Source organism: Rhea americana, unplaced genomic scaffold, assembly GCF_003343005.1.
Source record: "Rhea americana isolate MKP2758 unplaced genomic scaffold, rheAme1 scaffold_332, whole genome shotgun sequence".
Lineage (NCBI taxonomy): Eukaryota > Metazoa > Chordata > Aves > Rheiformes > Rheidae > Rhea > Rhea americana.
In genome coordinates this window covers 541,226-564,991 of record NW_028186460.1, presented here as the reverse complement: position 1 = coordinate 564,991, position 23,766 = coordinate 541,226, and the positions used below count along the sequence as shown (strand labels likewise).

The 23,766-nt window shown below is 38.3% G+C and overlaps 1 protein-coding gene across 7 annotated transcripts in view; it reads left to right on the top strand.

Annotated features, from left to right (window-relative positions):
• Positions 1–633: 633 nt before the first annotated feature.
• The window catches only part of TMEM200A (transmembrane protein 200A), a 56,352-nt gene continuing 33,219 nt past the window's right edge, over positions 634–23,766 (top strand). The window contains exons 1-3 of one of the 7 annotated variants that reach the window (XR_014896598.1): positions 2,384–2,441; positions 6,529–6,690; positions 6,788–7,002. The gene's annotated coding sequence lies outside the window, so the exon portion shown is untranslated. Of the gene's footprint in view, positions 722–2,383; positions 2,442–6,411; positions 6,428–6,528; positions 6,691–6,787; positions 7,003–15,030; positions 15,053–23,766 lie in introns of those variants that run through there. The other 6 variants (XM_085311120.1, XM_085311121.1, XM_085311119.1 and 3 more) reach the window with 6 other exon arrangements.

The following is a 23,766-nucleotide window of genomic DNA, read 5'->3' as shown; positions in this document are numbered from 1 at the left end:
GCCCCGCGGCCCGGCAGCCCGCCGGGGCGGGACCGGGCGCCGAGCGGCGCGGGCAGAGCGGGCGGGCGCCCTACAAATCTGCTGCCCGCCGAGCGCCGGCGGCAGAGCGGGCGCGRGGAGGCGGCAGGGCTGCGCCGTGCTCTGCCCCGGAGGAGCGGGGACACTTCCCCTGCCCCGAGGTAGGGAAGGGGCCGCGTCCCCCTCTGCGGGGCGTCCCGCGCCTCGGCGCCCGCCCGCCGCCGCCGCCCCCGGGCCGCGGGGCGGTTTCTATGGCGACCGGGCGGCGGCCGTTGGGTTTCGGAGTGAAACTTTGCCGGCGCGCGGCGGGAGGGCGCGCGGGGGGCGTCGCCCGTGCGGCCGGGGGGGGCACCGCGCCGAGCAGCCGGGAAAGTTTCTTCGCGCCCACGCCGCCCGCGGCCGGCTGCCTGACGGCCCGTCTGCCCTCCGCAGCTCCCGGGCGAGCCCTCCGCGATGGCACCCGCCCGCCGCCTCGGGGCGAGCCGGGGGAGGCCGCCCCCGGCCGGCGGTGACCGCCCGGCCGTGCCTGCCTCCGCCCGAGCGTGGCCGCGGACGGAGCTGCGGAAGGGCGAGGGGAGCCGCTGCCCGGGCACTGCCTGAACCAGCCGCCGCCTCGCCGCGGGAGCCCCATGCTCGGCCGGTGCCGCGCAGCCCCACGGCTCCCTGCGCCCACAAGTGGCTGAGACCTCGCACCTCGCTACAGGTAAGTGTGTGTGTGTGTGTCGGGGGACCTAACCGCCGCCCTAACCGCTGCCCCGCCCGGGAGCCGTTACCCCGGGCGGCGGCGGCGACGGCGCGCCCTGCCTCGCGGCAGCACTTGGGAGGGGGCGAGCGGGGGCACATAGGGGCGTGTGTGTCTGTGTAGATATATATTTTTATTTTCTTCCAGAAATAGACTTTCTGCCTCCCGAGCGGAGCCAGTTGGCATGTGTAGAGGCTGCCTGCCTGCGCGCAGCTGCTACACCCTCTTTTGTCTGGTCTCGGCTCTGAAATACTTTCTGTGCTGCCGCTGGCTGGGAGTCCTGCCCCGGCCGCAGCTTCGCCCCACTCGCCTCTTCTGCTCCTCCCTCCCCCCAGGTTTCCTCGTTGCCTTTATTTCTGCGAAAGTTCGATTTTATTTTTTCTTTGTTTCTTTTTTTTTTCCCTTACGCTTTGTGTTTGCTCTGAGGAAAAATGGTGGTGTGCTGACTCTCTGGAAGGATGAGAGGCAGATGGGGAGGACAAGAAGGATGTGCTACTTACTCCCTTGCATGCAGACGTAACTCGCTGCTAAATAAATCATGCATCGGGTAGACTAGTAAGGTGTACTCTGAAACAAAACTACTGCAAGCAGCTTAGGTGCATACTCCTAATTTCTTTWTAATATAGCCATTGTTAGTGTTTGCACTTGTATTCAGTAGGTATGCAGTTCTGCCAGTCTGGAATTGCAATACCTATATCTAGTTGACACTTCAGAATAATTGTCATTAACCATTGCTAGCCTATTTTATACAGTGGTTGTAAAAATAAGTGTCTGTGTTAAACAAATTACAAAAATAAGACATAGTAGTGTAGTGGRCATATACTTTATCATGCTTATAGGACATGAGAACTATATTGTTTGGTAAAACTCTACCAACAAAGATTTTTGTATTTTCTGGCTTACCTTGGTTCTAGATCAATACTGGCAACTATTCTGTTCTTTTTCTGTAGAAAGTAGATGTTTCTTTCAATCTACATGATGGGAATCAAATAAGTATCTAGATAGAAATAAATAGTGCATTTTTCCTTTAATTGTTTCCATAATGCTCTGTAGAAAGTAGAAAAACATTTAAAGCAGAAAATTACATTTCCATTGAATGGAACTTGAATTATTTAGAAATGAAGCTAAACAGTCTTTTAAGTTTGGAACATTTTAATGTACTTCTCGTGTGACCAGTAAATGTACTTCTAGCAAAATACTCATTAGAATATAATTATAAGACAATTTTTAGTAATATGAATCATGCAATTAGATTTTTGTCTTGAGCACAGCAAAACATCCTCATGGGAAAAAGATACATTGTGTATGCTAAAAGATATGCTAAATAATAATTTGGAAAATAAAAATCAAGTATAATTTTATAATCATAAATAATTTGTATATGTTGGCATAGAAACATAGTTTACTTGTTGCTCTTTTGTTAAATTATAATAATTATCCAAGTGAAAGTTAGTGAAGAAATAATGATGCAAGAGTTCAGCATACTAGGATTATTTTATTCGATGTATAGAAATGGTTTTGCCCAATATAACCTTACAGGAATTGGAACAGAACTTTGTTTTTATGGAAGCTCTGTAATCAGAKTATAAGAGATGGTCTCTCTGATTATGATCCTGCAAATTGTGGACTAAGCAAGCCGTGCTCTTACAAAGCACTGAAATGTATGCCAACCCTTCAGCAGGTAAGTAGTTCCAACCTCCATCCCTAATGATCACCCATGGTGTGAATTTATTGCATATAATAATAGTGCCATTAACTTCAGTGAAACTGTTTACTGGCTTARCTGCATTACTGGACCTTTGCTGGACCAAGCTCTATTTCAATGTGTTCTACTTCCATTTTCTTTGATGCTGGGCATATGATACAAGATAAATGCCTGTGCCATACACAGGTATTCACATCAACCACAAGGTGACTTATGATCTTGATTCATTCATACCCCCCTGGGAACAGAAGAGGGAAATAAAAGYGAAAATTGCTTAAGAAGTAAAATAAATACACGGAACAGCAAGAGGAGACTGCTATTCATTGTAGCTTGTTCAGTTCTTTCACCAGTCAGAACTCCAGTTAAAATTACTGAAGCCAGACAAAGGTGTAGTGTGTTTGTGTGGGGAGAAAAAGTGAAACCTAASGTTGCCATCATGAAGAGTTTCCTATTTTTTTATTTTTTTACACAAGAGTGCTGGCAGTCTTGTCTGTGGTAGTGATGGAGAATGCAATGAGAATAAGAGTTCAGATAATCTATAATCTCAGAGTTTAGAATAAGAGTTTAGATAATCTGTAATCCGGGCTAGTGATGATTTCTGTGTTTGATCTGGTGCCATTGTGTTTATGAACAGCTCARTTACTTTTAGTCTACAGATGTTTGGCCTTGTGACACTGAAACAAAGGGAGAATTGCAAATCACTGTCCAGTCTGCAAGATCAGACRCTAAAAGTAGGATTCATTTGTGAAAACAAAGGCATTTTGTGCAGCTTTAGACACCATACAGTGTCTGAGACATCAGCATGAGGCTGGCCAATAGGGTCTAAGGAGAACCTAAACACTTCTAGAATGGCAGCTGAAGGCCAGGTAGAATATCCTATGAGATAGTGTTCATATTACTGTTATACGCAGATGCCCTTAAAAAGTCTGTTCTCCAGAAACCTTGTAATGAAGATCTCTGATACTGCAATTGAAGGATATGGGAAGACCTCTGATAATACCAGAATTGAGGGAAGTTCATGCTTGCTCCTCCTTTACCAGCAGAATCTCTGTAGTGCTTCCTATGCTGCTACCTGGATTATTGCCTTTAAAATAACTCATAACGACATATCTTAAGAATTGGTAATCTCTCTAGAAGGCTGATATCTATTTTAAAACAGATGCRTATGTTTTCCAAACTCACTTGAAATAAAAGGAATTTGCAGACAGTAATTCAATTAGACTGTGCTTTTGCTGTGAAACATTTCCTTGTAAGTACTCTTGTTTTTAGTCTCCTCCCTTATTGAGTAACACATCACCCACACAATCTTTGGGTGTTTAGGTTCTTAACAACTGGACTGTAGATTGCATGGAAAGGTGAAGTGCTGGCAACAGCAGTGAATGAAACTACTGAACAGATGTTTAGCACGGCTGTTATCTCACCCACTGGTTTTACTAGCTCTTAGGTGTCTATTTTTTGTGGAGTTTGCGAGAATAAGCATCGTTTAACTTCCATACTGGGACTTAAGGCTAACTGTACAGCAATAGATTATTATTCCAGTGCACCATTAACCATTTCATCATGACAGATTTCAGTAACTGGATTATATGTGTAACTCCTTTTCATGTAAATGAATCTTGCTGGGAGCAGCTGAAGTGGACCTAATGGCTGAATTCAGTACCAAAATATTCAGATTAYATTGCTTTCTTAGTATAAATTAAAGTAACTGCTTCTACTAGAAGATTATTTTAGGATCTAAGAATTTAAACTTTGGGATTTCACCTAGTTACTTTTCCTTAAAGATCAAGGTTTCTTTTTTTTGCACAGCTAGCCACATAAGAGGAATATCCTGTAACAAAGGACTATTTGTAACCTTTTATCTGCACCAGTGACAAAACACATTTGTATCAGCATTCTTATTTTGGTCTTTTCAGGACAGAAATACTGCAAAGAATATTTGATACTTTTAAAAAATAATTCTGTGGCCAGAAGAGAGGAGGGGAGAAAGAAAGATGTCTTTTCTCAGAGTCATCTTCACTGCTCTTCCCTGTTTCATGTTGTGGAAGATTATTGTTCCTTTTCTCCATGTTCCAGTGCCTAAAAACGTGTCAGAGAGGAACAGAGCTGAGCAGAGTTATCTATCCAAAATTAGGCATCTGTGGATCAGCAGCAATGGGATGTAATGACGTAGCAGAGATTTCGGGAAACATAGTACCAAGCTAGACCAGTGGAAAAGGGAGCAAAAAATGACCTTTTTGTGTATTCAGTTTTTGAAAATTCTTATGAAGACCACAAGACAGCTGTCARTTCGCTTTCTTGGATCTATTTATGTTAACATTCTGTTATTATTTATAACCTACTGGAGTTTTAGTCAATTGTTCCTTTCATTGGAAGTATGACCATTTTCCTCAAATTAAGTAGAAAAAAAGGATGGTACTTTTTGGATTTTTTTTTTTTTTAACTGTAACTCTAAATCTAACTCCAGTTAAATGCTGAAACTCTCACTGAATCAGAGAAACCAGAATTTTATCTCTTCAGCTTTAGATGTACTAACTAAGTAGGTTTTAAAAATCAAAGATGTAAAATACAATTTAAATTACTTTTCATTGCAACCAGTTTAGTGACAAAGAATAGAAAAGTCTTTTTATATGCATTTGCTTTCTTCGTCTTAGCTTGTTTCACAAACACAGTTGCAGGCTGAGCATCCCAGTGCTATTAGTTAATAAAAAGAGCATTAAAATTTAAGCTTGTAGAAGCTGCATATTTCCATGAAGTCATTCTTTCTGTAAGGTAGGAAGGACATTGCTGCCAAAGCGTTGACACAGTTTGAGTGCTGATAGCCTATTACTCCTAGAAATTAATGAGTGGATATGAAGTGAAAAGCTTTTTGGAGCTTCGCAGTGATAGTCACAGTACTGTCTTCCACTAAAGGAGGGAATTCTGAAAGTCATTTTAATTTTTGACAATCTAAACCACCTTCAAAGCAGATTAATTAGGAAGCAATTAAAAAACTTCACTTATTCTATTGAATTGGGTGTGATAGTTGTAACATTAATAGAGGGTTTTTTTTCTATTCTCCATCTCAGTGTGTTTGAATAAATGACTCTGCTTATATGTAATCGGTTGCCTATTGTTGAACAAATTTGTATCCAATTAATGTTATCACTTTCATTTTGCTAAATGTTGAATTTAAAAAATCACTTATACCATTACCTTGCCCATTCATCTAGTTGATTGTATAAAATTGCAGCCCAAAACAATGGAGTTTTCTCTCCTGCTTTGTGTAATACAACACACCAAAGTACACAAGAAATACACCAAAAGGTATGTTATAATAAAAATAAGTTGCAGTTTCTAACTTTTTGTATGCTATTACCAAAATGCATCTTATTTCTGATTTGTTAGGATTCAGCRTGTGAGAAACTGCAGATAAATGAATAGCTCTAAACCTGTTTAGTAGGATGGATATTAAGCCATCTTTCCTTGCACTGGAAAATCTATAATCAAGAATTAGTTTGTAGTGGTAACTCATGCAAGTCTGCAGGATTCTTAGGCAAGAGTGTGCTAGCCTAGTCATCGACTTGATTCCTTTTCCTTTCTCTAAATAAACATACGCGTGAACACACACACAGTCTATCTATCTGTCCTTTTCTCATGCTAAGATATGAAATCTGTCATGTATTGACTCTGTAATGACATGCACATCTGATGTGTTACGTCACGGAGAAGGTTGAGGCTGTCGTGTTAGAACAGCATTTTGCTGCAGCTAAGGAGCTTCCCTATGGAAGTACTCCTTGGAGCACACGCAAGGGGCTCTGCCACAAGATGTGCACAATTTATTGTCTTTAGTTTCTGTTTTTTGCATGATCTTGTGCTAGGTGCCCTTAGTTACAAGATACCAGGCAGCCTGCTGGACTGAGAAGAGATGTTCCATGGAACTGTGCTGTCCTTGAGACATGGTTATCACAGTAGGATTGTTTAAGGTGAGAGTCAAATGAATAAGCTTGACACAATGTGCGAGACTTGGCAGGTGTGAACTTGTTATAAATTAGTCTGTTTAATAGTTGTCTTRTTTTCACCTAAGGTATGGATATATTTCTGTAGAAAGAAGTTAAATGACAGCTAACAGGCAAAGAGGAATAAGGAGGAAGGCAAGGAAGAAGGGAAAAAGTGAAGGGACAGAAAGAAGAAAGAATAGATGACAAAAGAGAAACATTAAGAAAAAAAGGCAGAAAAGAAAGAGTAAGTAATTTTTTAAGGCTGAATTACATTCAATGATTTAAACCATATAAATTCAAATAATAAATTCTGACCCAAATATGTAGTGATTCTTCTTTTTCCAGATATTCCCATCCTTTAACTCTGGAAAATGAACTGGAAAATGAAGAAATTATTTTTTGTCTCCTTGATATTCCTTTTACATGGTTTATTTTGTCTTTATGGTGTATCAGAATGCACTGACCTGCAAAATGATGTTTAGCAGTTCTTAAGATGACATCCTGTAAACAAATGAGTTCAAATACTGACACAATAGGAAAAAAGGAAGCTGGGGAGTATGCTTTGCTCACCAAGATAGAAACTCTTAAAAGCATGTGTTTTATTGCCTTCTGGAGTACTTGCAAGTTAGGTGAGCTATTGTTTCCTTTTACAAACAAACTAATAATCTGAAGCGAAAGGTTACCACTTCACAGATTTATCTAATCTGTTGTTGTCTCATAAAGGACTAATAAGCACAATAAAGTGGAAGGGGAACTGTTCCTTCAAAATGATGGATAACTGATAGTTGATTCTGTTCAAGTGAATGCTTAGCTACCATACTTGCACAGATTTTTACTTCTGGTATGTTTTTGCTGTATTAGTGTTAGTAACCTAATGAGGCACTCACACACAAAACTCATGCACAAAATAAATTTCTAGATGACAGTTTTTTAATGTTAAAATTATTGGGAATGTAATAGTAGCTTGCTGCAAAAATCGCTAGCAGATATTAATGATAGAACTCCAGAGGCCTGACTGACTCTCCTGTGGAAGTAAAGGCTTGACTGTTATTAGAGTTTACAGACTTTAGAGCAGTGAAGTCACTTCACTGCCAAACTGTTTTCCACAAACCCTCCTTATGACCCTAAAAAGTATTTGCCTTGTGCTTTGCCAGGAAGAAAAGAAAATTATTTTCARATTACTTTGCAGGCTCCTATTCTTAGTTTATTTCCATTCTTTTCCTAATTCAATTTTTTGTAGGACGTGGTCTCATTAGTGGCGCCTATGGTAGAATATCTACAAGGTCCTACAAAACATTGCTGAAATTCAATAGGCTGCATTATGTTAAAAAGATGCGAGTTACTGTTTTCCAATACAAACCTGCAAACAATATACATACCAATAATATTACACACAGAAGCATTTACTAGTTCAGAACAAGCAATGTTGTGTTTTACAGAATTTTGGTTTGTAGTTTTGCATTACCTTAGTTACTGGCTTAAYAGTTGAAATGGTGATATGGAAAACAGATTGGAGCTATAACTGTGTTTCTTTTTCATTTTAGTCCTTAATGATTTTATCGTTTGGTTAGTGTTTTTCCTGTAGCATCTGGAGATTAGGACTAGATACCATTGTATACATATTCTTATTCTTGTAAAAGCGATGCACTTACTACAGAATCAGAATTGGAATATGAGGGGCTGAGCCCACAGACAGCAGTATTTCTGTTAATATTTTCTACATATTTTACCAATATAAAAGGTTCTTAGGCTGCCATCATAGCATGCAAGTACATTATCATTGTGTATTGTGACATAACTTCATGATATACGAAGTTCATTGCTTTCCTTATCCTCGCCAAAGAATTTTGAGAATAGCTAACAGTTGTTTTTGTGGCCATTTTTGTCAGTATCCATGTTAGTAGGTATTTGCTCCATGTTAGAATAAAAGTCCAAAAAGGGAACCCCTATAGCAGAAAATGAGTCAAGTCTATATGATCCTTAGATTCTGCAGTCATTACTTCCAGAATTTTGACTTAGTCCCAGAGGAAACTTAATTTTTTTGTGGAAATATTCCTAATTGTTTCTAGAAAAAGTTTCATTTAGAACAAGACTTGTCACGTTTTTCAGGTTTGAGCCTTGAAAGAACCTTTTGGTTATTTTCAATCCAGAGTATTGAGTGCTTTGAAAATAAGGCCTGACACATTGCTTAATATTCCTTTGGGAAGCCAATATCAGCACAGAGCTCAGATTATATATATGTAGTTTTTAAGAGATGGACTTCAGAATTCTGTTCCAGGATTCCTTTCCTAATCCAGTACTTCTTGTTGCACAGTTGAAGAAGCTAGGGGAAGAAAAATTAGAAAAGAAAGAAGGTCCAGTGCAGCAAGCTATGAAATCAGATGGGGAGGGAGAGAGACAGGCTGGTTAAAAACTGAGTCTGGAAGAGTGGTGGCCCTCAGAGAGGGTGTGGATGTTATGGAAAATTTGGATGGGAAGATTTTTGTGATGAGTCATTTGCTCTGGAATTAGTTGAGGATGTTGTCTTTCGCAGAGTGAGACTGTGTTTGGGAATACCCATATTCCCAAGAGTGTGTGGCTGAAACTCTTCTAGTATTTAGGAATTTGGAGATTTTTAGGCTGGACCTCTTGCTTGGAGAYTTTAGTAATGTTAATGTGCAGATTCTTCCATTGCTTTATATTAGTTACCTTGTTACTGAGTTGTGCCTAGCTGCCTGGATTCCATGCAGCTGTACACATTGAGTGACTACGCTGTGGACATAAGACTCTAACAGAGTATATTACAYKTCCTTTGTTTTATTTAAAATTTTATATGGGCAAACATGGTTCATTTCTTGACAACTTCAGGACTGCAAATATGATCATTCTATGAAGTCAAAATGTAGAGAAGAAGAGAGGTCAGTACAATACCAGCAACCACAGACATCAATTACTATGTATGTGAAAGCCCCACATTTTTGCAAATTAGTCTTAGATGAGAAGTCGGGAGACATATCTTCTCATCTAAATAGCAGGAGGTARACAAGTGGATCTACCATGTTACGTGACTAGGAGCACGTGACATTAACAAACTTGTGTATTTTCTTTCTCTCCTTTTGGTAAATCCACAGGAAATGATGAGGCCAGCTGTTGACATTTGCCATGGCTACTTGTTTAGCAGAGAAAGAATGGCACTGGTAACAATCAAGGCTTCAGCAGTGACAGCAGAGACTTTTAAAGTATAGCGTTGGAAGGGCCCCAGGGAATGGATCTGGTCTGCTTTTGTGCATGCTGTTTTCCAAGAATGTGTGTCTTTTGATACTTTTTGCAAAACACACAGCGGAAAGACTTCTCTATCAACAGCTCCATTGCACTGAAAGATTGCCCTTGRCATGGTCATGTGGTTGCGTGTACAACTTCTTGCCAGTCTGCATTTTGGCCATGCTTCTGCCTTGCATGTAGCTTTTAAACTGTAATATACTTGGTGATGTGCTAACAGGATGCTTTGCCCTGGAGTATGTTCCAGCCAAGCTCCAGCCCACATAYGCTAGTTCACATTATGGAAGAGAGACAGGAGGAAGGGATTATAGCAGAGGTTGTTGACAAGGACACTAAGATCAGTTTTTCAAGATTTTTGTTAAAGATCTTAAAACAGTTAGAATATCAGCTTTTAAAAACAGAGTACATCATTGCATGATTGGTAGACCTCAATCTTGAAGTTGAGGTTCTGGGCAGGTGCCTAGAGCTTGTTCCTAAAATCCCATCTTGATAGCAAATGAACTTCTCAAATGGGAACGTCAGTGAGACGAATGTGATATGGAGTGTCTACAGATTCTATCTGATACATATCTAACTGTTGAATGCAGTGAGATTTTCTTTAAGAAATATAATTTGAGACCATAGATTAGTTCAGAACAATAGAAATTGTTTTAAAAGTATTTAAAATTGCTTACATACACATCGTGTGTAATGTCACGGGGCTGGAATTAAACAAACTCATTGTGTGCAAAAGCTAGAGAATAAACTTTATTGAGTATGACTTGCTTTATACAGACTTTTTAGGAGAACTATCAATCATGGTGACCAAACTGTAAAGACACGTAATAAGAGCGACAGCAGAGATCTGAAAAACAGCCAAAGAACCCATCCTGGATTTTATCGCCTGAAAAAACAAAAGATTATAGGAATTAATGTCATGGCTTGGGAAGAATGATAAAATTGAACCTGATGAATGGCTTATGTTGACCATTTTGTATTTGGCTTATGTTTTCATTTCCAGTGTACTTTATTGTCAAACTGTTTTTATTGCTCATTCTCAGCATAGGTTTTATTTATTTTTACTAAGACAGACACTACATGTTTATAGTGCAGAAACTCTCCCCCTTCTGTCCAGATAGTTCTCGAAGAAGGAGCACGGAAAAAAGCGTGGCTATGCTTGTAGCCAAGCTAGTATTGCATAATTCCGATGTTTGTCTGAATCTACTATGGCTCTTCTGGCTGGTCTGACAGTCATTTCTGTTTTCCTTACGAAAACCTGTCTTAAATATTATCTTGGGAGGAGAGTGGGTGATTTATGGACACGGACCTGTTTCCCCTCTTTGTGTACAAAATAGAGTAGTGGATTTGCCTTGTATGTAGATTTCTAGGCTGTAGTTGTGTCCAGTGCTGCAATGAATATTACTAGAAACACCTTAATGCTGTGGCCCTACTTTATGATGTGAACACGAGGCACCCGTTCATCATATAGATACAGACAGACAAGATACCAGAATGTATTCCCACATTAAGAGTCTTATGGAGAGGATGTTACCTAAAAGGTCTGATAACAACTCACTTATATTTCTCTCTGAAATAGACTTTTAAATCCTTAAGGCTTTCTGTGTGCCTATAATGCTCTATTCCCTCTTTTTCCATATTGTAGGAGGTCCATTTTCTCCTGTGCTTGATTTCTCCCTTTTTGTTTTTTTTCTGTGTCAGAGAAGTAAATGCTTAAGAATACTATTTAGATTAACTTCTCTCTTGGCTTTACACAGCCAGGAACAGTGCTGACTAAATGGCTCCTACAAAATTATTTTCAAAAGCTGTTTAACGTAAGCAAGTCAGCAAAGACATAAGGGCTTGGATTGTCTGCTGTCATTGCTCACTTTTTGTATCAGTTTAACTCCTTGATCTCAATGTATTTTAATATATATCATAAAACTGGTGGAGGATTAGATATTACAGACTAAGAATTACAGATGATGCAGGCCAAAAATTCTGTTCCTACTTTGATCTCAAGAACATTGTAAATAGAGACTTTCTGTTTGCTGACTCTTGCTGTTGAAAGTGTGTTGAGATCCTGATGACAGAAATCAAAAGCAGAATTCTCATTTATTTCAATAAGATCAGGATTTAATTCGGTATCCTAGCTAGTCACGGACCTAGCAAATACAGTATGCTGGCTTTTACATGGCCCAAAAATGTCAAAGATGTTTTCTGTGAATCATGCCTTTATTACACAAACAGGGCAAAACAACTCAGAGGAGCTAAAAGGTTAGTTCAAAGCTGTGACAGTTTCAGTTAATAAGCTACCATCCTGCAAACCCCCAAAGCTTTTGAGAATGTATTTTCTCCAAAAAGAGACATTCCAGTTTATCTAAGCCATATTAAAATGTTTTTGTTGCTTTTATTGTTGTTTTGATGTCCTTAACCTTAGGCTTTTTATCATTTGGATTTTAAAAAGTCTGTTAGATGAACTTCTATTTCATATCTTGATTAACTTGATTAACCTATCATATGCTTTCTTAACATTATATTAGAATATAATCAAAGAAATTAGATGGAAGTCTTTCCTGATCTCAAAGTTCATTCTAGTCAGACATGTTAGATTATTTAGAAATTATCTAGCAGATAATTTCGATTTTGTTACTTGTGGTATTCAAACTGTTAATGGGAACATAATGGGGAACATGTCTCTTCCAGTCCAGCATAAATATTTTTTAAATAAAATGACTCAACGAAGGTATGAAAGGCTTTCTGAAGCCAGWGAATCTCAGAAGGTTGGATGTTCATTCTGCAAAAAGCTGACCATTCATGAAAGCCCATATTTCTCACTTCAAACAATAATAGTAAAATTTCAATAACCTTTACGTCCCAGTATGCTTGAACAGTAAGCTGGGAGAGTTAGCAAAGGTTATATAAATGTGCTGAAAATTTAACTTTTTTTTCCCTTTTCTAGCTGTTCAATCCCTTCTGCTGGGATGGGAAATACTGTAATTTTCTGCCACTTTGTATGGCCTGACCTGCTGATTCAAGTGAGGGTAAGAGATCTGTGCCTAATAAGGCTTCCCTCAGAATGTGCTGTGATAGCCATTAGGTCTGTTTTGAAGAAAACCTATTAAATTTTTCACTTACTCAGTAATGTTCAGTGATCCAGAAGGAAAAAAAAAAAAAACTGTTCCCCAAGTTTGGATGTGAAAACAAATAGCTGAGCATGCACTCTTCCACTAACATGGTGTCACTGGGTACTGAACTGCTTGTGTGAAGTTATTACTGTCTGTGCCACAGGTAAGAATTACAATAGCTTACAAGGTGAATATGGGCTTTCTGTGAACATCAGTGTTTGTGATTCACTAGACCTAAAGTGTCTTATTGTTTCAAATGGAGTGAGAATAGCCGATTGTTTAAGCAATATRAAGACTTGCATTCCTGGGCTAAACAGTTTGTACTGTTAAGGTAATAGAAATGTGCTAAGTTTTTAGGGTATTTCTTAGCTGTTGGTACAGACTTGTATGCCAAAACCTAATACAAGGGTATCTAGATAATGATGTAGTCAATCATAGCAGTCGTCTTAAAGAAACACAGGCATAAGAACCAGATGATGAAGGTTTTGTTCTTGGCTCTGCCACAAATACTGTGTGACTTTCCCGATTCTGGCTTCCCAAAAATGTGTATACACCTCATTCCAGTATTATCTTCATCCCATTGGGTGATACATTCTTTAGTCTCTTTTCCCGCAGTTTGCTTATCTGCAAAATAGAGAGAATTTCATATGAGGATTAACACTCATAAATGCTCACAAGGGTTTTCTGAGATCTTTGAACGAAAGATTCTATATGAAACCAAATCAGTATTATATACTRTGAGTAAAACCATTTTGTGAATGTTGGCACCTGAAGCAAATTTGATGGCAGAAGATACTTTAATACACCAAAGTGTATTAGAAATTGGAATATTTGAACTGAAAATAAAATCACAATTTAACTTGGACGTATTTTGACAGTGTGAAGAATTAATTCTTAGAGCAGCTTTCAAGAGCTGAGTTGTTTGTCTTTTACTTAAAATCAAGACTATTTTTCGAAAATACCTGCCCTAACTTAGGGAGAAGTAGGCTTGATTTCTTCTGCAGGCTTGATGCAGAAATTACAGGTGAATTTCTGTGGTTAGGTATGTGGCATTCAGACTACAAAGGTCTTTTCTGGCCTAAAATATCCCCTTTTTATTATTTTTATTTATTTTTTTGGTAGAACTATGTAGTAAGTAGTCATATGTTTGCAGCTAAATAATACTTTTCTTTAGAGAGATTTAAATTCCATCAAAGCTATTAGTTTAAAATGTGTAACGTAAGCTTGTTATTTTGACTAACATAATGGGCTACATGTTTATTTTAGGCAAGTATTTCCAGCTGTATTGATAAAGAGATATTGGAAAGAYTGATGCTGAAGGGAGAATGCTGTTCCCCAGCATGCAACTCCTTGGATAAAATTTAGATTTTGCGTGGAGCGTGTAGTGAATGGAATAAATGTATCTAAGTAGGTGTAAAATTCCAGAGATGTTCTGTGCCTTCAGTGCAATATTTGTGTGACAAAATACTAATATCAGTGAGTTTGCCTAAAAATTTCAATATGTGAGCTAATATGTGCACCATGGGTGGCTGCAGTTACGTGATACTCTCAGTGGGATTGGTTAGCCTGGGTAGAACCTCATGCTATTACAAGCGTAGTCTGGATGAGCTAGATGTCTCTCTGTGGGACTGCAAAATTTAGACAAATCCTAGGAACTCAGAAGCAGTTGACATGCCACCGGTTGCCTTGAACAAGGTTTCATGTACAATGCTGCACGCAAACACTTTGGTAGTATTTTTGATGGCTTGAACAACTATGTGAATTTGTGTGTCTCATGATACACGATTGGATCATTTCAGCATTTTCTGAACTGTTTATAAATTGGATTAATAATCTTTCTTCTTTTGTCTTCCTTTGCAGACTATAGTAAAATTAACCTAAATTACGTGTTTAATCGAGTTAGCCCTGCACTGTTCAAGAGGTTGGTCTGGATGACCTCTAGAGGTCTCTTCCTACATAAATCATTCTATAATTCTGTGATTTAAAAATAAATGTTTTTGATTTCCCTGTAAGAATGAATTTGCATGCTTCAGGGCTACATAGTTGGAGAGAGAGGATTAGCATGTCATTCCAAATGTGGAGGAGTCTGTGAACTCACTTACTGGCTTGTCTGTGCCTCACTTCTGTGAAGRTTGTGACTTCTGCTCTGTGAAAGTGAGCTGCTGCCTGAGTTCCGTATTCTCTAGCAGTTTATCTGGAAGGATGGATCCTGACTCCTCCTTGGAACTTAAGGAACAATAGCCCAAAGGTGGGCACTTCTTCCGTGTCTTAAAACCTCTTGTAGGTATTTTCATGCCTAGTTTTATCTAATATTGCCTGAAGTCCATCAGGACTACCTTACCCATAGCTTTTGATAGATAGCATCATGTGTGGACTTTGTATTACATCCCCTGGCTTGAAGTTTGACTGAAAAGGAAAGAGGTCGCTATCAGAAGACACCTGCCAGTAACAGGGAATAGTTACTTGCTCAGCTTGTTTAGAAAAATAATACTGTTCAGAAAAGAGTTACCAGTGCTAGAACCACTGCATGACTAACTGCCAGACTCGTCTTTCATGAATAAATCTGTGATGAAATATTATAGAGTATATTTTATCGTCACAATGTCAAACGTCAGAGATTTCAGATGATAAGGTTTAGTACTTCCATGAAACTCAGAGGACAAGTTGGACTGGGAAGGCAGGGAGACACCCTCTGTGCTGTAGGGCTGGTTTGGCTTATGGCAAAGGCAGGGCAGTCAGTGAGGGAGCTCTCCTCCTGCCCTGGGGAAATCTCCCTGTGATCCGGCTGTGTTACAGTGGCGAGCAGGCTAGCACTCTTGCTAGCTCTGTGCCTGGAGGGGCTCCCTGGAGGTAGGAGTGTTGCCCTAAGGGGCTGCCTTTCCTTCTGCCTGTGCTTCTTACAGGCTGCCTTGGTGGGCTGAGTAACTATGGTTGATCTTGTCTCCTGGTAAGCCTCAGATGTGAGGTTTGGAGATTGTCTCAGGCAGTGATGGCTACGAATTATGTTTTTGGAGGAGGGGTGTTCATGGCTTCTTGGAAGAAGGGCATTATGACATACATGTTTTGTTCTTGGTGATTTACTGGGCTATTCCAAATGCAAATTTTCTTCTTTGTGCAATTTGGAAGACTTAGGAGGTAAAAGGTTAGACATGACAGTTGTCTAAAAGGTCCAAATTAGCTGACGATGTGATCTGGATAACTATGAATGAAATACTTTAAAACATACTAAATCCCTCTAATATCTCATATAAATATTGTCTTAATAAATAGCTCAGTTTAAACAGAAATATATACTTTTTCTAAGCAAGATCACACTTTGGCTATTTTAACGATGAACATATAAAGTACAAGACAATGTTGTGATAAAACTGTTTTGGTATGTTTATGGGTTAATTAGCCAGTTGAAAAAGTTTAYAGATAGCATCTGCTGACAGTACTAAGAAAGCGAATTACTGTGTTGCTTATTTTTTTGCTAGGTTACTAGGTTAGGTTGAAGAAGAGAGAGTATATCTTCATATTCATTCATTTCACAAAATACCACATAGCATGGTGGTCTCAAAGAATCGTTGGAAGTTTGACTGTTAATATCAACGGAACTAGAATTTAATGTTTGTAATTAATTGGGATAAATTAAATGTTCATCCTGCCCTCTCCTTGCTCTCCAGAACCCTCAGGGACTTTACCAAAGCCTATATATTCACAAAGAGTCCAGGGTCAGGCCTGGAGTCTTATTTGCTTGGTTTAACATGAAGCAAACTTTGCTGTTTTTCAGCTTCACAGCTCAATATGATTGGACAGTTCTTTTTCTGACATAACTTTATTTAGAGGATAAATTGTATGAGAAGATTTTGGATGGGAAATATTCACAGAATATTGTGTGAAACACTCAGAATTATCCCCATTCTTATTTAGGTGGGTGGTTAATAACAGAGAACTGGTGTGCTAATCTGCAAAATCTGTATTGGGTAAAGAAAGGTTTTGTGATCTATTTTTTCTTCTTTAAATGATAGTTTACAGTTTCGAGCAGAACAGATAATTATTCTTTTTTTGTGTGTATATCCTGTTTGCTCATGTTATTGCAGAATCTGAACAAAAATTGTCATCACAGAACTCATGTCCCAGTTATACTGACAGTGTGCATAGAATATATATGTGTGTAAGGACTTGTAGTTTTTCAATTAACAAATAAAAATATTCACATCAACATTGCTAGATATTTCTCCTGAACCTCATTCAGAGGTCATCCAATCTGTTTCTGGTAAAATTTTCAAAAAATCTTCGGGCACAGGAATGTCTCGTTCAATTTAAGACCAAGGTTGCTCCATTCTGGCAAAATTACAAACAAGAATTTACAAAGGAAATAACAAGGCAGCCGTACTTGTCAGTTAAATGGACCTTGGAAAAGGAAACCCTTTCTTTTGTAATGATACAAAATACTATTATGAATTGTAGAAAATCAAACAGGAAGGGACTTTGAGGGGTCATTTAGTCATTCCTTTGGCCCATGGCAGAATAAGCTATACCCACTACTGGATTAGATACTGTCAGGCCATCATGTTTTTCTCATATCCAACACGTAGTTGAAAGATGAGAGCAGTTTTGAGCGTTGAAAGTTGTAGCTCAAGACATATTTTAAAGCAAAATACTTGAAAAAGTTTAAATCTACAACTACTTGTTAGATCTAGATTTCATCTTTCCTGTGGCCTAAAGGTATCAGTAATGCAATGTAGATTGAGGTATAAGAAAAAAAMCTGAAGAAGCAAAATATCTTTGATGGGTAATCTTCAAAAATATCAGCAGGTAGTAGACAAGAACTGCTGAAGAACGACAGATTTTCATAAGCATTTCTTCATTATAATACTCAGGGAAAGGAAGGCAAGTTATATACTGTGTGCATGTTTTTCCATGAACTATGGGAGATTTCATCATGCTCAGTTTGACTTTAACTGCAAAAGCTGTTCTTCTGGAGTATGTCTAACTGTAGCTGAGTGATAACAATGGTTACATTTTAAACAAAATGCTAATGACAGAAAGCAGATTTTACAGAGAACAGCAGGCAGCCTTAATTATGGAGACTATCAAAATTGTCACAGTGATTTAAAAATAGACATTCAAGGCTCGTACTTCCATGTAGTTTTTCTGAAAACCTAAGAATTTACATTTAATGCACATAATTTAGATGAAGGAACAGAGTCTACAGACTTCAAAATATTTATTTCTTAGTTAATTACTAGGCTTTGCAGTCAAAGATACCTTGATACAGTACCCCGAAGTCTAAGCTACTGTCAAAGCAGACCGAACAGCAAGTGGCCTGCAGTGGATGTTCCTCTAAAACTGTTGGTGTCATATTCAACCTACCAACACGTGTTCATAAGAAAGTAGTCTATGTCAATCACACAGAGCTATGTTAAAAGACTGCTCTCTTTGGGTGAATGTGGAGAAACACTGGGTCTCAAAATGTGAGGACAGAGATAGGGAGTAATTTTCTCTTACACTTTCTTCAGGATGCAGCTTCCTCAGAGAAGTGGCAAACCCTGATGCCAGTGCACAAAGGGCAGGGCTGTTAGTTTTCATGAGAGCCCTTCAAAACATAGCTGGTTTTGTCTATGCATTGCAATGACACAAATTTCAGTAAGTTGTTTAACCAGCATCATGCCATCTGGAGAAACTAGCACCTGTGCAAAAGAAATACAGAAGTGATTTTGCACCAAGCCAGTAGGATCTGCTTCTGCGCTTTCAGGGCCCAAGCTGGCACCTTTGCAAGGTGCTTTGCTGTGGGTTTTGTTAACATTAGCTCAGAATTCAGCATACTGCACTTCATTGCATGATGCAACTATGCCCCATGGCTGCAATTCCATCTTCTTTTGAAAGTGGGAAACACTTTTTATGGTCTTCTCTAAAGACCAYTTCTATTCAAAGGCCAAAAAACAACATTTAGGTAATTGTTATCAAAAATGCCAATTATGTTGTAAAAATAAATATTTTGCAAAATATTTATCTAAAAAGCTTTTGTTTTATCTAAAAGTTACTTTAATCATTATTTGTTTATTAATGAGATATCTGTATTCACTGAATGTAAAAATGAAGTAATATAAACCCAAAGTTTTATTCGTTTCCATTTCTACTAAAGCTATACCACTGCTCACCTCTAGCATGCCTTAATTCAGTAGAGCTGCTTTAACATTTAAAGATAATAATGATTTCTCTTTAGCCAACCAATCTATCCAGCACAATGCTGTATGAAAGTCAAGTTTTGGAACAGGTGAAGGAATCATGAAACAAAAGACAAAGAGAAGCAGGAAGAGTTAAGGAGACTAGTAAGAATCCAAACGGAGCTAGTATTTTAACTAAGTCCTTGTTCTTCCCATTATATGATCTCCCTTTACTTGGTGATATTTTTTTAAATGTGGTCTGCTTTACACTATGCACATGTAGTAACTTTAGTGTTCCGTCTGGGTTAAGGTTGCTTTGGATGAGGCCTGTATTATCGCTCTTGGACAGAAAGTGTTTGTTAAGCCACATAGGCAATGTGAGGCTTTCACTAGAAAGTCAGAATATCATTCTAATTGCATTTTAGGATGATTTCAGTAAAAACTAGTGCATGAGTTTTTATGTTTGCTCTATAGAAGCAAGAAACTAACCAAYCCTATTTCCAGAGTTTGGAGATGTATGGTAGCATACAGATAGTCTACCAAAGAGAGTCCAGGCTTTGTGTCAAGAGAAGGCTAGGAACAAGCCAAAATACGGCTTTTAGTTTGCAGAAACATAAGAAAAGCCTAGATTTAAAAAATATTCAGAAAAAATATTTTGCTCTGTGGTCATACCCTCCTTTGGGTTTTAAGTGCTGTATGCTCACTGAAATGAGCATCAAAATATACTAGAGAATTCAGCTTTTCACTAACTTTAACATCAGGAAGAACGTCCTAGGATAATCAATACCTTGCAGTAGAAAGTGAAAACTTGGGGGAAATTCAGGGGAACTACATCAAGATTTCACTGTGGTAGAAGTATATATACAGATGTGCCTTGAGAAGGAAAAGGCTTTGGTCTTTATGGAATATCCAAAGCTTGGTGAGCAAACARCAAAGGAAAAGTTTTGTTTTCCTAACTAGTTCAATAAAAAGAACAAATAACTGTAAAGAAGTGAGGAAAATTAATGAGTTTAAGATCTAAGAAACAAATATTTCTCTTCGAGACAGAGACTGTTTTGTTTTGTATAGCATTAATGCTGAAAGGTCCTGATTGATGAATGAGCAAACAGGTACTATTGTTACTGAATGTTACCTGCTTCTAATAATTTATTAGCTATTTTCAGAAGTTAAAGATGGAAGAAAGTTTACACAGAAAGGCTACTTTAAAAATAACTTTATAAATTCTTGGCTGTGTGTTTTCTGTTAATTGTTTCTGAGTGATCATATGCTGATCCTGCAAAAAGCCCCTAAAATATAGGTTTAGAAATAATCAACTGTTAAATTGTTAAGTAAAACCATATGAAATTACACATAAGATTAGTTGTGTCAGCTTCTGTGGAATGACAGATTTTTTTCCCTACGTGACAATCAGGCAGGTGAAAAGCTGTAGTAATCCAGGCTTAGTTGTATGAATTCTTGCCCGTTTTAGCACCTTTAGTCACTTGAAAAAACCCATTGATTTTAATGGAAGGAATTCTAGGAACTTAAGTTCACTAATGGACAAGTTCTGCATTCACTTTTCAAGACTGTAGTTTTGATCTACGTGTAAGGTGCAGGACATCTGAAAAACTTATTATAATGGTTCTATGACCCTTAAAATGAAGAGATTTTATGCGGGTAGGTAGATGTTTACAAATTGGGTGCTCTGCAGAAGGTTTGCAAACATAGTATGTTGTTATATCACTATAGAAATAAGAATTTAAGTTATTGTAATTCCTGCGGGTACACTAAAATGAGCCCTTTTTTTCCAGGTTTATGCAAGGATCAACATTTAAAGTTCTATAATAACTGTTACCTATATGTTTAATAAGCCATTTTTATTGCTGAAGTGTGAATATTTTAAGAATGAGTAATGAGAACAGATCTCTTAAGGTTTGAAATGGACAGCCTCCAAAGTCTCCTCTAAGCAAATAAATGATAAACTATGGTAGTAATTATTTTGAAACAGCAGCAAGACACACATTAGGTGTTACTACTGAGAAAAAAAAGTCTGAATCACGTATAACATTCTCGTCCCATTTAAATTGATGGCAACCTCCTGTTGCTTGAACATAAGATTTAACCTCTTATTATGTACTTTCAAAGCACATATGTGGGCATTCAGATATCTAACTGGTGAGATAGATGACCATGAAAGTTATGCTGAGCTCGAGGAAATGTAGATAAAGAATAGACAGAAAACCTGGAGAAGAAAATTAACCCTAGGATTTGCTGGCTTCAATACTTCTTCACTGAACTTTTTTCCCAGATAAACATTAATGCATATGGTAGTCCAAAATTAATTTACTRAACAAAATGTAGGCTTATCTTCAATATGATGACATTCCTTTATGTACCTCTCTATTTCTTCTTATGATAGGGTGGGTTGCTTTTGTGTGTTAGACCTATTCCAAACCTATTCCAAAATTCTAGGCAGTTCCAGGGATCACTGGGCTAAGCCCTGTCAATATGGATGGGTATATATATATATATATATATTTGATGGGAGGTATAGTATAGGATACATAAGAAGACCTTGGCATTATGTAACCAATATTGGTATGACCATAGGATTGAAGGCATATCTATGTCAGCTTTAAGCAAACAGTCTCTGGTATTGATAGTGACAGCAATTTGAGCTCAGCAATCCCACTCAGTCTCCCCCAAGGTTGCATAGATACTTGGCCAATTAGACAGTGCTTCTGGTTTCAGATCCCAGATTGGTGGTGGATTTGGCTGTCATGGTTTGTTAGTTCTGCAGCTGTTCGTCTCCCTTCTTATCAAAGGTTCTTCTCCTTTGCAGGAGCAGCAGATACAGGGACACATGACAGCTTCTCAGTTGCTACAGTTTATTTTTTAGCATATTAGCATAAATCATTAATGAAGATAAATGAAGTGTTCGTATATTCCATTGCAACCTGCAGAATCTGCTGATTCTGCTGTTCTGCTGATTGTGTTCTCATGCTACAAGGCTGCTCTGAGAAGTTCTGGAATTGGACACAACAGGTAAAGCATTTAATCCACTGGAATTCATGCGTCAGGGCACTTCCCCTGATAGCAACACTCAGCGTAGTTGAACTGAATCTGGACAAGCTAAATCTCTTAAGAGCTCCAGTGGCTGCTCTGTAACCTTGTGGACATACCCTACATATCAGTGTTTCTTAATCTTCTTTATAGTTTTATCTGTGTTTTTTTTAAATGAGTCTCTGTTTGATGTCTTACAGCTTACCTGTCATGCACAGATCACAGCATGGGAAACATTGTAGTAGTTCACAAAGCTGGTTGATGGCAGCTCCTAGTATTTTTGGTGTAACAGACTTCTATCTCAGATCTTATAATCCTTCTAGTAAAAATGATTCATCTCCTAGATACGAAAGAATGAGAAAGCGTGTAGCGTAGGTAGGCTGGTGAGAATTAGAGGTGCACAAACCCAAGTACAGGGAGAGTTACAGGAAACAGGGAAGCGAGGTGTGTAGACCTCTAGTTCTTCCCCATAGAGAGGACAGGGAACCTTGGCAATATGATTTCAGGAATCCTTAGTGACCAGTTGAGAGACAGATCCTACTTGAGGAAGGAGGAAGATGCTGGCAGGTCCTAATGGGAAGGAGACACATAGGGAGATTAAAAGCTGGGAGTAAGGAGACACTTTGTTCTACAGAAGCAACAAAAGCCATTCAAAGGAAACATCTGAAAATGTGCTATTTGTATGACCTCTCTTAAGTCTCAGGATTTGATACTCTGCAAGAATAATCTATATCAGACTACATGTTGTAAAATGTATTAAGAAACTTAAGAGCACACTTACTGCATCCTAGAATCCTATAGAATCTTAGTCAAGTGAGTAGCCCCACTCAGTTCCACTTGAATTGTTTGTAATAGAAGTAGTAAGGCACTACCTGCTACCCATAAGGGCCAGAGAATGATTTTCTATGAGCTATTACAATACATCTATGTGGAACAGAATGTAGATCACAGCAGGATTTCTCCTGCAGTGTGATTATATCCCTTTGGAGTCACAGCAACAGAATTGAGTCAGCTGAACCAGCAAAGTACTGATTATGTCAAAGAATGGCTGTGACTGTTTGAGATGAAGATAAAACCACACTTGGAATTACCTAGGTGGCAAATCTATCCCTTATTGATGTATGAGTCAAAATTTTAGTTCTAAGTTGATGATACCATGTCTGTATTAATACCTTTATTATAGGGAAGATTTGTTCAGCATCATCTTCTTCGCTGGGATAGGGTCTTTTTTTCCATTTCAACAGATGTCCAGAGAGAATGTATATAATCTGTAATGCAGCTGTTGATTTTTAAGAAGACAGGGCTGCAGATGTTCTACATTTGAATTCATCTTCAGATGTTACTGTTTTGATATCAGTACACAGATATTTTTTATACTGTTGCCTAAATGTTTTTCCATTCCACAAAAGTGGAATGGAATCTTGAATTCTGAGATATTATTGAAGATAATAAATCAGGTACTATGGCTTAATCAGTAATACTGATGCAACCAGTGAGAACATTTCTACAAAAGACACTCCATGTGTGCGTGTATTTATATATACACACACACACACACATATATAAAATATATATATGTATATGTATGGGGKGTGTGTGTGTACATGTATGTGCATATATATATAAGATTTCAAAAATTCCATGAATATCAGGAAGATCACTTAGAGACAGACATTACCTATTTTTTTCCTATTTTTTTATATGGAAAAGCCAACCCAAGACTAGTTTACAGATATTTTATTCCTGTGATTCCTGCTTCTTCTGATTA